Source organism: Aptenodytes patagonicus, chromosome 1, assembly GCF_965638725.1.
Source record: "Aptenodytes patagonicus chromosome 1, bAptPat1.pri.cur, whole genome shotgun sequence".
In the NCBI taxonomy this organism is placed as follows: domain Eukaryota; kingdom Metazoa; phylum Chordata; class Aves; order Sphenisciformes; family Spheniscidae; genus Aptenodytes; species Aptenodytes patagonicus.
The window spans coordinates 5,934,599-5,948,858 of NC_134949.1; the positions used below are offsets into that span (position 1 = coordinate 5,934,599).

The 14,260-nt window shown below is 40.8% G+C and overlaps 1 protein-coding gene across 12 annotated transcripts in view; it reads left to right on the forward strand.

Annotated features, from left to right (window-relative positions):
- CELF2 (CUGBP Elav-like family member 2) overlaps positions 1–14,260 on the forward strand; it is a 572,845-nt gene that overhangs the window by 422,024 nt on the left and 136,561 nt on the right. The window contains exon 1 of one of the 12 annotated variants that reach the window (XM_076351566.1): positions 14,012–14,119. The exons of the other annotated variants lie outside the window; for them this stretch is intronic. The gene's annotated coding sequence lies outside the window, so the exon portion shown is untranslated. Of the gene's footprint in view, positions 1–14,011; positions 14,120–14,260 lie in introns of those variants that run through there. 12 annotated transcript variants of the gene reach the window in all.

A 14,260-nucleotide genomic window follows, 5' to 3' on the forward strand; every position in this document is an offset into this window, starting at 1 on the left:
GATCTGTGAGCTTCAAGCCTATATTCTTCCATCGGCAGCATCTAGGTTCCTCCACCTGCCCTGGGGCAGGTTTCTTCCCTTTTTCCATCTGCTGAGCAAAGGTGCCGATGACCGTACAGAGAGGGGTTATATGGAAAAACAGTTGGAAGAGGGCTAGAGATCTTAGGGAACCACATGGTGTTACTAATCCTCCAGCTTTCCAAAGACTTGTCATCACAAATAAGAGTTTTCCACTTTCAGGGGGAGGAGGGAAAGAGAAAAAAGAAGGACAGAAATTAACCCTGTGGTGTGATGACAGAGATTTCTATAAATCACACTGCATTTCACACTGCTGCTGACAGCCAGCCAAACCTGAGCTGGCCAAGTTTCCGCAGGTCGAGTACGTTACAGGGAGCTTAAAAATGCATCCACAAGTGTTTAACTACCTTTTCTGTTGCACGAGGCTATTGAAGTTAAGAGGCTTTGTACACCATGGGATGGTCAAAGGGATGTGGATGGTATTCCCGTTTTTTCCCATCTCCTCCTTTCCTACTTCTTCTGGAAAAGTGCCAGCAAGTCCCCAAGACCTGGGTTCATTTTTCACTTGTGAATAAAACCTCCACAGCAAAAAATAACCCACCAGGATAAGCTTTTGTCCAAAATGTACTATTATGAAGTTATCTCATCCTTTGAAATTTCTCCTGCTGCAAGTTTTTAGTGTGACGTTAAAAACATGGTTTTCAGCAACTTTTCAAGATGTATTTTCCTGTTGATTTGGCAAACAAGTTCTGAATGGCAGCACTCTGCTCTTTTCCGAATGCTGCATTTGCGCAGAGCGCCCTGGAAACTCCCAACTCGAAGACAGAGGTCTATCTTTGAAGTCAGAAGTGTCCCCATAAATGACTGCCATATGACCTGGGAAGTGTGTGTGTGTTAGGGTGTGGTTTTGTCAGGATTTTTCATGGTAAGTTTATTAGGAAAATTTAAACTAGTTTTTCTGAGGGTTTTTTGTTTCTTTGAATGATGCCTTTAAAGGGAGAGTTGCTCATTTCCTAATTACGTGTAGTTGTTTATTTTCTTGTGAGCCTCAAAAGAACAGCATAACCAGCGGAGCAAAATAACTTATTTGCAATATTAAGGTAAAAATAAGAAACGAAATAAAATCTTGTACTATAATGAGAGTTTACCTTAAAGGCTCAGATTTATTGTTGACTACTTATGTGCTGGTGCTACTTAGCCTTTTATATAACTGCTCTCTCTTCAGATGTAAAAGTATAACTGTTGGTAACCCAAAATACAAAGGAAAATGAATCCTTCTTTGAAGAGCTTAGAAGACACATTGCAATGGGATTTAGAGGTTTCAACAAGTGCGAAATGGAGACAGTGTGGCCCATTTCACCACGTGTACAGGGCAATGTTTTCCATCTAGCATGTGTAGTGTTTTTTTCATTAAAAATTGCTTAGCTTTCTGGCTTCACAGCCAGTTTCTCTTCTGTAATCTACGTATTGCGGTTGCATGTGTTGATAGTGGTACGTCTGGTGGGACCTGGTTCTGCCACCATTTGACGCTAGCACTAGCATGTAAGACTTGCCCAGCTGGAGTCGAAGGCTCCAGCTTAACCCGTTATTCTGTCTTCCATAAAGCTGGTAGGAGTACTTGTGCTGTAACATAGAATGAACTACCAGTAATATTAGGGGTTTAGGGGTTTCCCCCCTCCCCGCAAAAGCAGTAGAGCGAGTTATAAGCATGTTGAAAGTCACTGGGGAAAATCACTTTCTAACTATTGACATTTTAGTAGCAATCTAATGAGGTACTTAGATTTTTCTAGTATGTTATATTTAGGAGTAGTTAGAAAAGATTCAGAAAAGGGAAACCTTTGGATTTTTTTTAAGCTTCCATGTAATACAACTTGAAAAAAACCCCCTCTATTGATTTTGTTGTTGTCTAGCAATCTGATCAGAGCTAAGGTCTGCTCTACAGAAAGACTGGGCACTTTTCCAACTCCCTTTTCTGCCCCCAAAAACCTGGCTGGACAAAGACGACTCCTCTCTGAAGAACTGGGAAGTATTTCCCAGACAACATTCATGTTTTCCTTTACTAAACAGGCAGAATTTAGAAGAGGTAGGAGGAACAGAGGTGTTCTGCGGGGAGAGGGGAAAACGAGCAAAAAACCTCTGCCCCCAACCCCACACCCCTGCTGTATTTTCCATTTAAATGGCAAAGTCAGCTTGTCTTCTGCCCTGCGTGCAGATATTCAGTTGAGCTACAGTTTCGTAAGATTATTCATCCCAGTAACATTTGAGAGCTTTCCCACAATTCCCATAGTTTTGCCTGCCCACATACTTTACCCTCAAGCCTTGGGAGGGATAAAGATTTTCTTCTTTGTTTGCTTGTATGTTTAAGATTTTGCCCTCCTCTGCCACTAAACCAAGCCTGATCCTGATTTTCAGTTTCATTATTTTATCTGTAGCCTCTCTAACACTCGGCTAATACCAGAACCCTGTTTTCCAAGACACACTGTACAGGAGGATTGACTCTACCTGAAAGAGTTACAAAGGCAGGCAAGGGACTAAAATTCCCAAGGCCAAATAGTGGGGTGAGAAGAGATAGGAACAACCTCTAGCACCTCTTGGTTCTCCAGCCAGAGGCAATACTGCCTAATGAATAGGCACTGAATATCTTAGCTCATTTTATCCACCTGCAAAAATTGCCCTCCAGGGTGGGATTGCCCCACTCCTGCCCTACTCCTTCTGGCTTCTGATAGATTGCCAAAATGTAGACCTCAAGTACTGGAATAGCCGAACTCTTTCCCCTTCCCCTGGCCGCTGGTGGAAGTCCACCGTGCCCAAACAAAACACTTGATTCATTGAAATAAGGCACGATGGTCTGCATTTCCTTTGTGCTGGAGAAACCAGTTTTGCCACCTCTTTGACCTCCAGTTCACCAAAACCTTTCCATGTGTGGAAAGCAAAAGGTTGGCTATGGTCCTTCAAAGACGACTGGCAGCTTCTGCATGATTTCTCCAGGGTTGGTTAGCACAGAAGCAGTCAAGACCACACCATGTTGTAGTCTGAAGTGTTCACAGTTGTTGCCCCAGCAGTATCGTATTAAACCCATCATATACCAAGATGTGGTGGACCGACCACCCTAATCTGAGCACGTATTAAACCCAAAAGCTCTCGTAGCGTGTGCTGTGTTTGTGTGTACGCTATTAGTGTTTCCACTGAGGTCTGCATCTTTCTAACAGCTCAGTGCAGCTGTATTTGCGCATTATAAAATAGCATCCTTTAAAGTGCCTTGTGAAGCAGATCCTTCCAGCCTCGCATTGTAAGGAAACAAGAGTCACACCATGCAAAAGTGTGTCTGCGCGTGTCAGCAAAGTGCTTTTTCAGCGTGATAGCTGAGTGCAAAAATTTCAAAAGGAATCAGGCAATTAAATTTCGAACCCACATCTCTTCTGTTTGCTAGGAATTCATCGTTTCACATAGATGCAACATTTCGTCATGTGTCTTGTATCTTCTGTATACAGAATTTAATTTTAATTTTTTAATATTGTCTTTCCCTGCTGTTGGGATTTTTTTTCTTTCTTTTTCTGGACAGGTTATACATATGCTAATAGAAATATGCCTATTATTTGAAGCATAGTTCTGCTTGTCAATGAAGCTTCATTAACACCGTTATCACTGCCTGACATTTATCTTATAATTTTCCAGAGTTGACTGTTACATCTCCATGGAAACCCAAATTGCAATTGAGACAAGTGAGATAATAAAGGCATCCATAGAGGATTGACAGTATGCGAGCCCACAGTGTTTGCAGGCTACATTTGTTTATAGTTCCTTAGATAAATCCGTTGCAGTGGAGATTTTTATTACCTGTCTCCTATCTTTCTATGACTGCTGCTTATTGCAAGGTTTAGAACAACACTTTTTTTATTTTGCTTTTTAATTAGAGCAATAAATTTTATTGGACTCAGCAATGGAGGCATTGAAGATGTAAATTCTAGTGTGATTTTTTGGGGATGAAATATGAAGTTTTTTATATATGATTTTGGCACTATATAGACTGACGCATTCTTAGGTTGGTTTGGGGGTTTTTTTTGAAGCAGCCAAAACTTATGATCGCGGACTCTTTTGATTTGCTGAGTCTTTCAGTATGCAAAAAAGATCTTTTTTTTTCTGTACCTAAGGACTTGAGCTCTCTAAGTTCGTGACTCTAAATCAATTTAGATGGTGCCTCAAAACATAGAGTCATGAAACTGGAGTGGGTCCAGGGTGAATTAATCTGAAATTAATTTGATTTTGAAAGGCTCCATCTGGCTGTGTTTGGAAAAGGCATTTAGACAGATATATAAACAAATGATCATCTGTATTCTATATGCCAGATGTGGTGTCAAAAAAATGAAGAAATGGTTTAAAAAAAATCAGCTGAGGGGGATTTTGCTATAACGATGCTCAACTTGTTAAAATTACAATTGCATCACACTTTGGACAATAATCTTTTCTTATATTCAGATTTATAAAAAGGGGGAGCATGGGTGAGCTTGATAGGATATTTTGTTTTAAGTAAGAAAATTGAATGTCACAGCTTGCTTTAATTGTCTGTTTGAGATCTCACATAAATAAGCGCAGCTAACCGAAATTGGCTGTGCCCTTAATACAAGCAGTGCTGTGATCTTCCATTCCCTTTTTAAGGAAGCTATTTAAGTAAAACAGCCATGTCAGGCACGAGCCGTTGGCCTCCCTCTCTTTGGACATATGCTTTTGGGCCCTATGAAAATAGCTCCCTGCACTTTGTGGAGCTCAGCTGGGAGCGGGTCCGAGCGTGTGTGTACACACGTGGGTGCCAGTCTTGAAATACGTTTGACTGTAAATTACTTCTTGCAATAATCGGTTGACTTTAGCACACAGAAACGGCTGTGTTTCAAAACAACTGTTTGGAGGACACCTTTCCCATGCCCTCCATCCCCCCAACACCAACTCCAGGACACAGTTTGCCATAAACTAGATAAGTCCTTGCAAACCTCGTAAGAACTTGCAGATAACTGCCAGCCTGGACATAAAACTTGCTGAAATAGTCACATCATCAATTATCAAGTAAGAAAAAAAAATTTTTGAAGCCTTCATTACTGCCCTTGAAGTTTTTTGGGGGGCAAAGGAAGAAGGGAATTGAGTAACAACTTTGTAAATTTGGAGCAGTAAGTGTTTGGAATGTGGAGAGAGAGACTGAGGTTGTTGACAAGAAAACAGATGGTCCTACGTGTCCTGAATTTTAAAAACGTGGTACTATTCTAATTCAATTGTTGACATGTCACAAATATATAAGCATTTGGGTGTAATCAAATACTTTTTTTTTTTTAAGTAATACTGATAAATGTTTCCTGCCACGCAGAAAGAAGTATGCTTCATTGCAAATATGTGTAATCAGTAAAGCAAGGCATTAATAATCCACACCATTAATACTGAGCAGTCAGCTACTTCAGACTCAACTTCATGTGAAAAATTATATCAATCAGTGCTCCAAAACTATAATATGATTGTGCAAGCGCATGGGCGCGCTCTCATGTTGCTGTCCAGCTTACAGTAATGCAGAGAGAATCCCTTTGCAATTTGAGTCCCTTTTAGACATAGCACAGATATTTATGCAAAAGAACAGCCTCTGCCCCAAAGAGATTACAAAGGAAAAAGCTGGTGAGGAGCACAACAATAGTGGAACAGTAAGTTGCAGTTGTTGCTCACGAGCATCATAGTTGTGGTGACCTGCCAGGGTTCTCTTCCTGCTATAACGGAGATTAGTTTAGAGACAGAAAAATTATAAATTAGAAGCCTTTGTTAATGCTAAGCTCTCCAGGTCAAAACCAGATGCGCAGATGTCCATCTGAGAGTTGGCCAACAGAAAACAGATATTTAAAATTCATGACTTAGGTATTTATCAGATGTCTTAACTCTTGTGGTACTTTTCTCCTGCTGCGTAAAGTTAGAAATGCACCTACCTTACACCTGATGAAGACAGACCCAAACTTGTTTGAGGGCTTAATGTACAGATCAAATTCTGCCCAGAAGCAAAAATGACTTATTGGGTTGTTGCCTAAGCTGAGCTTTATGTTGCAGAACATTATTGCTTGGCAGACCTCATCTAGCCTTGAACTAATTAGTTCCCAAAGCCTACAGGAGAGCCTGGAAGAACAAGGCTGGTGGTTAATACATAGCCTCTTAGTTTAGATCTCCAAGCAGTTATTTTAGTCATTCTTATCATGTATCCCTAGACATTTGTGATCCTCATCCATACTTGAACAAAAGGGGAAACAAACTCAAGACAGTACGGGTTGGGGTGGGGTGGGGTTGGCTTTCTTCAGCCATTAAAGAGCAGGTGTCTGTCATTGGCTGTTGAGCTGCTTCTAGTTTCAGTTTAGTAAAATCTATAGGCCAGTGTAGGCAAATCCTTAAAGATACTGAAAATAGACCATTTTAAGTTTTATCAGCATAAACAAAAAGATGCTACCCAGTTCAGACCTGTACAGATGGTGTGTTTAATTGTTTGCTTCCACTATTGGATGAACTAGCAATGATATTTAATTGGTTTCTAAAACAGAGGACTTAAAAAAAAAAAAAAAAAACCACCAAACCTCTTCCTTTCCCTGTTTACCTTCACTCCCGCACTCATTCGTTCTCTTGTTTACATATATTTTAACCTCTATGAGTTACTCCACTCGTGTCTGTATACAGCACATACACATCGTTAAGCACTACTGCATGTTCTAAAAAATAATTTGCTTGATAAAAAATAGGTCCATACACCAGCGGTAAGAGTTGAGACAGTCTGAGATACATTGGACATCTTTTATCTTAAAAGATGTATTTGAATGTAAGGTTTTTTTGAAGGTGTGATGTAGCAGATGTACAAAGCTTTTGCAAAGTTACTGTTACTTGACTCTACAGTTCTAGGAAGCATTACCAAAAGCAGGACATTAAAATAACATCATTTGGTAGTTTTAAACATGTATACAGGGGTGTCATGGTTTAACCCCAGCCAGCAACTAAGCACCACCCAGCCGCTCGTTCACTCCCCCAGCAGCGGGATGGGGAAGAGAATCGGAAGGGTAAAAGTGAGAAAACTCATGGGTTGAGATAAAGACAGTTTAATAGGTAAAGCAAAAGCCACACATACAAGGAAAGCAAAACAAGGAATCCATTCACTCCTTCCCATCAGCAGGCAGGTGTTCAGCCATCTCCAGGACAGCAGGGCTCCATCACGCCTAACGGTTACTTGGGAAGACAAACGCCATCACTCCAAACGTCCCCCCTCTCCTCCTTTTTCCCGCAGCTTCATATGCTGAGCATGACGTCATATGGTGTGGAACATCCCTTTGGTCAGTTGGGGTCAGCTGTCCCGGCTGTGTCCCCTCCCAACTTCTTGTGCACCCCCAGCCTGCTCGCTGGTGGGGTGGGGTGAGAAGCAGACAAGGCCTTGACTGTGTGTAAGCACTGCTCAGCAGTAAGGAAAACATCCCTGTGTTACCAACACTGTTTCCAGCACAAATCCAAAACATAGCCCCAATACCAGCTACTGTGAAGAAAATTAACTCTACCCCAGCCAAAACCAGCACAAAGGGTGTTCAGGGTTCAGGTTGAAACTCCCATCTTAAATCAAACTGGTTTGTAATGGAGGTGGTGCAGCACCACAGAGGCTGAGCACCTGAAGAGCCACCAGCTTCTAGAAGTGAATGTTTAGCAATGAGCAGGGGGGAGGTTGCAGTCAGGTGGGGATGGACCCTCTCTCATTTGCTTTGGTGAGCAGAACTCTGAAGGCTAATTTTAGGAAGAAGCCTTAGCACAGAGGAGTGTATGTGCTCCAATGTGCACCACGAGCTGAAAAGATAATTGCATTTTAACGTAGCTCTTACTATGATTTCCTTTTGTATCCTTGATTTATTCCTGTGATACTAATGAGGAATCTGCATCTATACCTCTAAAAAATAATGTGTTTTATCTCAGGTGTGCTCAGCTCTCTTCTGATGTTTCTCTAATATGTATTTTGTTCGGTAATTTTCCCAATTCATATTGCCCTGAGTATCACGCAGTCTGACCTACCTGCTTGAAAGGAAATTTCCCTCTGCTGCTCCTTCTCCCAGCCCAAATTTATTCCCCAACAAAACATTTTTCAAGGTAGGAAAAGGTTTTTTCCTCAGATTTTCAAATCTTTTTTCCTCTGTGACAGGATGCTACCTCCTTACCTTACATAAATTTGCATTTAAGGCATTAAAGTGATCACATGTACTAAATTTGGAATTAATGAGAAAACAAGTATCCCCTATAGTAACAATGGTTTGCCACAGTTTGTATGATCTAATATACAGAGAGAGTTAGCAAAGCTGAGCTACAGCTAATCACTAATTTCACCAGAAAAATGACTGTGAATTTTAAATTATCAGGGCAGTAAAAGGACTCTATTGTCTTAAGAAACATTATGCTTTTACAGATAATTTCTGCCAACGTGGAGGCAACACCAAAAAAAAAATCTTTGTATTTACCATTCAGTGCTTACACAAGCACTTGAGTATTATTAGCTACTGAGAAGAATAAAATCTGAGCATTGGATGTCTGGTATTAAAAGCCATCAGAATTGTTCATGTAGTTAATGTGTGTGTGTGAGTGCAAGTGCGGTTGCTCTCTGCTGGATGGATGAAGAATTGCTCAGCTCTTTGTTAAAGGCTTTATGGGTCTGTAAGATGGAGTAAGGGAGAATGTTTTGCGAGCTCAGAGTTTCAGTATCCCTCCTGCAATTGCAGTTGGTTTTCAAGTGTAGCAGAATGGCAGCTTTGCAAGTCTCATAGCTACTCAGTTGTCAGCCCCGCCGATGGGTGCAGGGAAGCCTGGAGAAAATTATTTTGTGGACATTACTGCATGCATAGGAGCAAACGTCCTGCCGTATGCTGCTTTGTTCATTGGGCATGATGTCAGGTTCATTTAGCTACTGCTGTTATGGATATGTGTTACTTAATAATAATTACTAGTATTATAAGCATTTAAGAGTTCTGCCAAAAACTGTACAAGACACTACAGCAGGAGCAGTTAATGTTTCTTGAAATATCATCTTTCCTCTGAGCTGCTTTTGAGCAACTGTGCTGTGAAAATGCTGATGGGCCAGAAAGCTTCTGGAGATGACTCTTTTTTTCCTCAAAACACAGAGACCTGGTCATTTATGGCTTAAAAATATGGAATGGCTTCTTTTTTTCGTTTGTCAGAGGTTCTGGCCCTTATTTTGCTGGCCAAAATCCAATTTAGGTAATTACATTCTGTGCCCATAAATCGCAACCCCCTGCAGTTTTCAATTGGGTACGGTATTGTTCTACCCTTCCTGGCTGAAATTGTTGTGCGATAATGCTCCATGTCATTAAACAGCTGCCGTCTGTCACCTTACAATGAAGTCATTCCTCTCTAAACAATGAGTTTATACAGCCCTTTTGGGTCCTTCCAGATAAAATTTGCTCGTGAACTGGCAATTATGATCTTTCGAGTACGGTAAGGTGATGCTTGTTTGTCTCTCTTGACAGCAGTTGGAGTCCTTCAAACGGGTGTTGTCCCTTTTGTCAGCTTGTGTGATATCCTGGCAGTGACTCCGCAGCTCAGATGTAAATATTTATTCCTGTAAAACCCTGATGCCTGTAAATGCCTCTGTGCTGGGGTGGATTTAGTAGTCTTTACACTTGGAACCCCTTCGTTATCGTGTTCTTGTTGTTATTTTGGCTCTTAGAGGAAATCCAATGTTCTCCTACAGATGTCTTATACCATAGAACGTGAAAAAGGCAAATCCCCAGCAAAATGGTAAAACTACTAAAACAGGGTGAGAGTTGAGACATGAATTAACCAAAAATGGAGCAGTGAGAAGGGTTCTGGGCAGGGTTAAAAGCACATTTGAAAAACGGGTCTCATGTAAACCCGTTTGGTCCCCGTTAACAGCTGTTTTTCAGCACCTGGCTTGACACCTAGTTCATTAATGGAAATGAACGTGGATTAACGCCAAAGCTCTTAACAGTGATGAATTTGAGAGTCCCTTTTCATCCAGACTTTGTTTCTGAAGTCTGCTTCTCTCTCCTTAGTGGTCAGTTCGCTTTTAGCAGTCTTGCTGTAATTACAGATATGAATGGGAGAGACAGAGAAGGCGTCTACTAGGTTTTTCCGGTGCTCCTGCTTAAGCAGCAGTGATATTAAAACAACCTCTAGCTCCTCAAAGAGTGGCCCTGTCAACTTGCTGAAATGATGGAATGGTAGTTAGGTTATTAGAAGGAAAATTGGCACAAATTGAGAGAGAGGATGGTCTGGCAGCAACCACAAGCAGCCAGCGACTCAGTGGCTTAATCTCTGCCCTCGGGCTGCTCTCTACAATATAGATGACGCCTTGTCAGTGAAGATGATGTGCTGGGTCACCCCTGAGTCCAATGGGCTAAATTGGCCATGGAGGGAAGGATTGCTGCGGTGTAGAGACAGCAAGCCACATAATCTAATTTTTTTTTCTTTTTTTTTTTAATGTATGTCATCATTTGGGTACTGACAGTAATTGTGAAGGGATCCCGTTCTCATTAGTGTCCCCTAGACACAGCTATCTCTGTATGCTCGTGCTTTCAAGAAATAGTCCTAAGCTTTCACAAGGATTGCTTTGCCCCCTCTTGGAAAGTTTCACACATGGTTTCTCTTTTGCCTTGTTATTTCTTGGGTACAGCAGGAGGGGAAGATGGGGGAAGGAAGGAACCACTTCCTCTGAGAGCCATTGTGTTGGCAAAGAGAAGTAAGAAAAACCCTGCAGCTGTTGGCAACTAAGAGGTCTTAGGGCAGAGCAGTAACGTCCATTGGGTGAAGATGAATGCTGGGAGAGGATAAGGGAATTCATCTTTAGCAGAGGTTATTTGCGAGGGATCAAGAATATTTGGCTGGATTTCGTATTGACCCAACAAGCTCTGTGACAACTGAACCATCAGGCAGGCGTGCTGTATAGTTGTGTTCCTCAGTGGAACCTACAAGTACGCTGCAGGGATCAGATCCATAGAATCTATAAAATTGGGGTTTTTTTCCATTGTTATCTTTCTGTTGTTTTATTCATTTGTTCAGTTTGTCTGCATCGGCTGTAGTCCTATGGCTACTGCCAAAGCTGGGTGAGGATGCTACTGCAAGTGCCATTGCTGCAACAGTGCTCATGTGCTCCTCAAAACCCCGACAGTGAGAGTGGGACCCCTCCTCTGAGGTGCTCTAGAGACTTAGTTTGCACTGAAGTCAAAGGAAATGCAATTTAGAAAGGAGTCCAGGTGTGCTTGTAGAAATGAGTGCCCTCTCTGCGGATGGAACTTGCCTATCAACCCCCCCAAATGTTGGCAGCTCAGTGAAACCCCTACCTTGTGGTAGAAAAGGATTATAAAGAAAAGTCTGTTACGCTTGTTTTTTTCCTAAATCTGCAGGAGTTAGTGGATTGGCAGAGCTGTCAGTGGATGGTGGAATTTAGTCTGGAGAAATTTTAATGGCTTACTCAAGTTAATTCAGGCAGCGAGTGACAAAACCTGTCCCCCGGGGCTTTGCATCACAACGTACAGTAGTCGATGCCTGGAGTCAGAGCCTTTAACTATCTTTAGCCAATAAAGCATTTAAGGAATATAATCAACATAATTTGACTTCAGTTCCACCAAAGTAAAGAAAGGGCTTAAGCATTTTGTGGAATTAGAACAGATCTTGGCCTGTGCCTAACCCTTTATCTCAAAGCAGGAACTTGACGCTAATGGGGCCATTAACCTGAGAAAACAGGTAAAAGTGTTTGGTTTTGTGGTTTCCTAAAAATTGTCTTGTTAGCAATGGAAATTTTGGTGCTCTTGGTGGTAAAGGTGGTTTGGGTAAAGAAAAAAGCAAAGGAATAAACTTGTTATTCTTTATTAAATATGACCTTTGCTGTAATTTTGGGCTAAAGTGGCAATTGTGTATGGATTTCTTAAAGAAGGGCTCCAACAGAGAGAATAGATGAAGGGCAAAATTTAAAAATGAACTCAATTCATTTTATAATGTAAACAATGTAGAGAATAAATGAAGCAAAAAGTGAAGCTGATTTCTGAAAGAAAATAGTTGACTTAGTCCAGGGCAAAGCTGGGGACTGCACAGCTAAGCTTCTATCTTTTCTTGTCTTTGCAGGTCCAAAATAACGTGTAAGCATTTTCCTTAGTTATTTTAAGCTATGGGTCAGGGATTTTTTCAACCTCCCTACTAGGGCGGTTGTTTAACAGATTGTGTTTTACATAAAGGGATAGGAATTGGAAAGAAATAACGGAGTGATTTTCGAGAGGTGTAAGTGTCATCTAGGTGCCTACTGCTCCATGAAAGTCTTGAAAGTTGTTCCCATTCAATTGAGTCAGTCAGGGTTTTTCTGTTTCTTGGAGATTTTCGGGGGGTTGTTCTTTGGTTGGTTGGTTTGGTTTGGCTTAATTGTGACTTATGTATGGAAAATGCAGCTTCTAAGGCCTGGAGAAATCATGATTTCTCCAGGTGTGCTTGTGACCTGTAGAACATCTTCAAAACAAAGAGCATATGTAAGACAAGAGAGGGTATTTTGTGCATGAAACATGATATAAAAGGTTGGACCAAATCTTTCAGTCTCTTACTCAGGCAAGACTCCACCTAGAATCAATAGGAATTTTGTCTAATAAATGGGTGTGATAAATCCTGTTGTCTGCTGATCCCTGTTGAAGACAAGTGATGACCAAACTTCTTGTTGTTGGTTTAAAGTGTGCCTTTAATATAACTTTCTCCTTCCTGCCGTAAGCAGGGAAAGTGCTAAAGTTAATATGGGCATATTGATGTTTTTAGGTGAATTATGCTTTCAAGGAGATGAAACACATGAAACAAAATAATTTGTCTTTGCACAGGTTGTAGCTGTGAGGCAGGGGAATTACACAGGGTTGTTTTTTTCTTGCCATTCTTAGATTATTTTTTTTTTCACATGTAAAATATGATTTTCGTGTGGTTGTGCGGATTTTGAGCTCTTCCAAGTCCTCCTGTGGGCATTCTCTCCTGAACAATCATCAAATGGAGAAATTGTAATTAAAGCCAAGTTTTTTGAAAGTGGCAGGTGGCTCTGAAATGCCTGAATTCTGCGATGATCAACTTTAGATACTGCTGCACACAGGCCATTTCCCCTCTTTCCCGGGTGGAAAGATGGGGGGAATGGTCTAAAAGTCACGTCTCATTAGTGTTCTTTCTTGAAACTGAAGCATCCAAAAATTATCATCACTTATGGAACCTCTAGCCAAGTAATTAGTTGAAATTACTGTCCTTAATTATCAATAATGACATGAGGGGTTTTTTTGTATTTTTACTTTTGTTCAGTATTTAAAATGATCTGTTTTCCTTATTAGATTACAACTCTTCCTAAACCATAATATGTCATTTGTCTCACAGAACAGGTTATTTTTTGTTACAATGTTCTTTTCCCCTGCAAAACTGTGTGGTTGTTTTGAACTTAGATGTACATCTGGAAATCTGATAGGGTAACAATTTACAGGGTGTGAAAATTTTCAAAAATTTGATGTCCTTTGGCAGGGAGAAAAACTTTTTGAAGCAGCATTTTAATTTTCTCAACAAAGTAGGCAATTTTGCCACTGCCTTCTCTTTTTGAATTGTGCTTTTTTTTTATGCCAGGGTGCAATAAACAATGTGCTTTAAACTGGAGCTCTCCAGACTGCTTTTCCTTTTTAAAGAGTGTAGGCAACTAATCGGCAGCAACCAGCCACATAGCTGGAGTGTTTTCCAGTCTAGGCAATATCATACTAATTTAATGCACACATGGATGCTTCACACAATCTGCAAATTCATTGCTGGCATCTTGCATTAGTCATCTGACAGATTGCCAAGTGTTTCATATTCCTTTCATGTGACTTTATTACAAAACACACACACACACACACGCACTGCCTTATTTCTGCCAGTAGCCAGTTTAGTGAGAATTCACTGCAGTTCTGTTTACAACAGCCATGGAGAGAAATCTGCACTTATTTGCAACTATCCTCTGCTTTAAAATGCAAAAGTCCCGGTTTGCGTTGTGCCGCTCTCTTCTTATATAATGACATTAAGCAGCAGCCTGCAGAGAAAACCAGACTCAATGAAAAATGTAATCGCATTGTTTTTTATTCATAATACTTATGCTATTAATTAAATACTGATTTTTTTTTTTGTTTGTTTCTGCTTTGTGCCAATTGACATCATCTTCTGCATCTAGCGCACATGAAAACTGCGTAGTCTCCTAACTTGC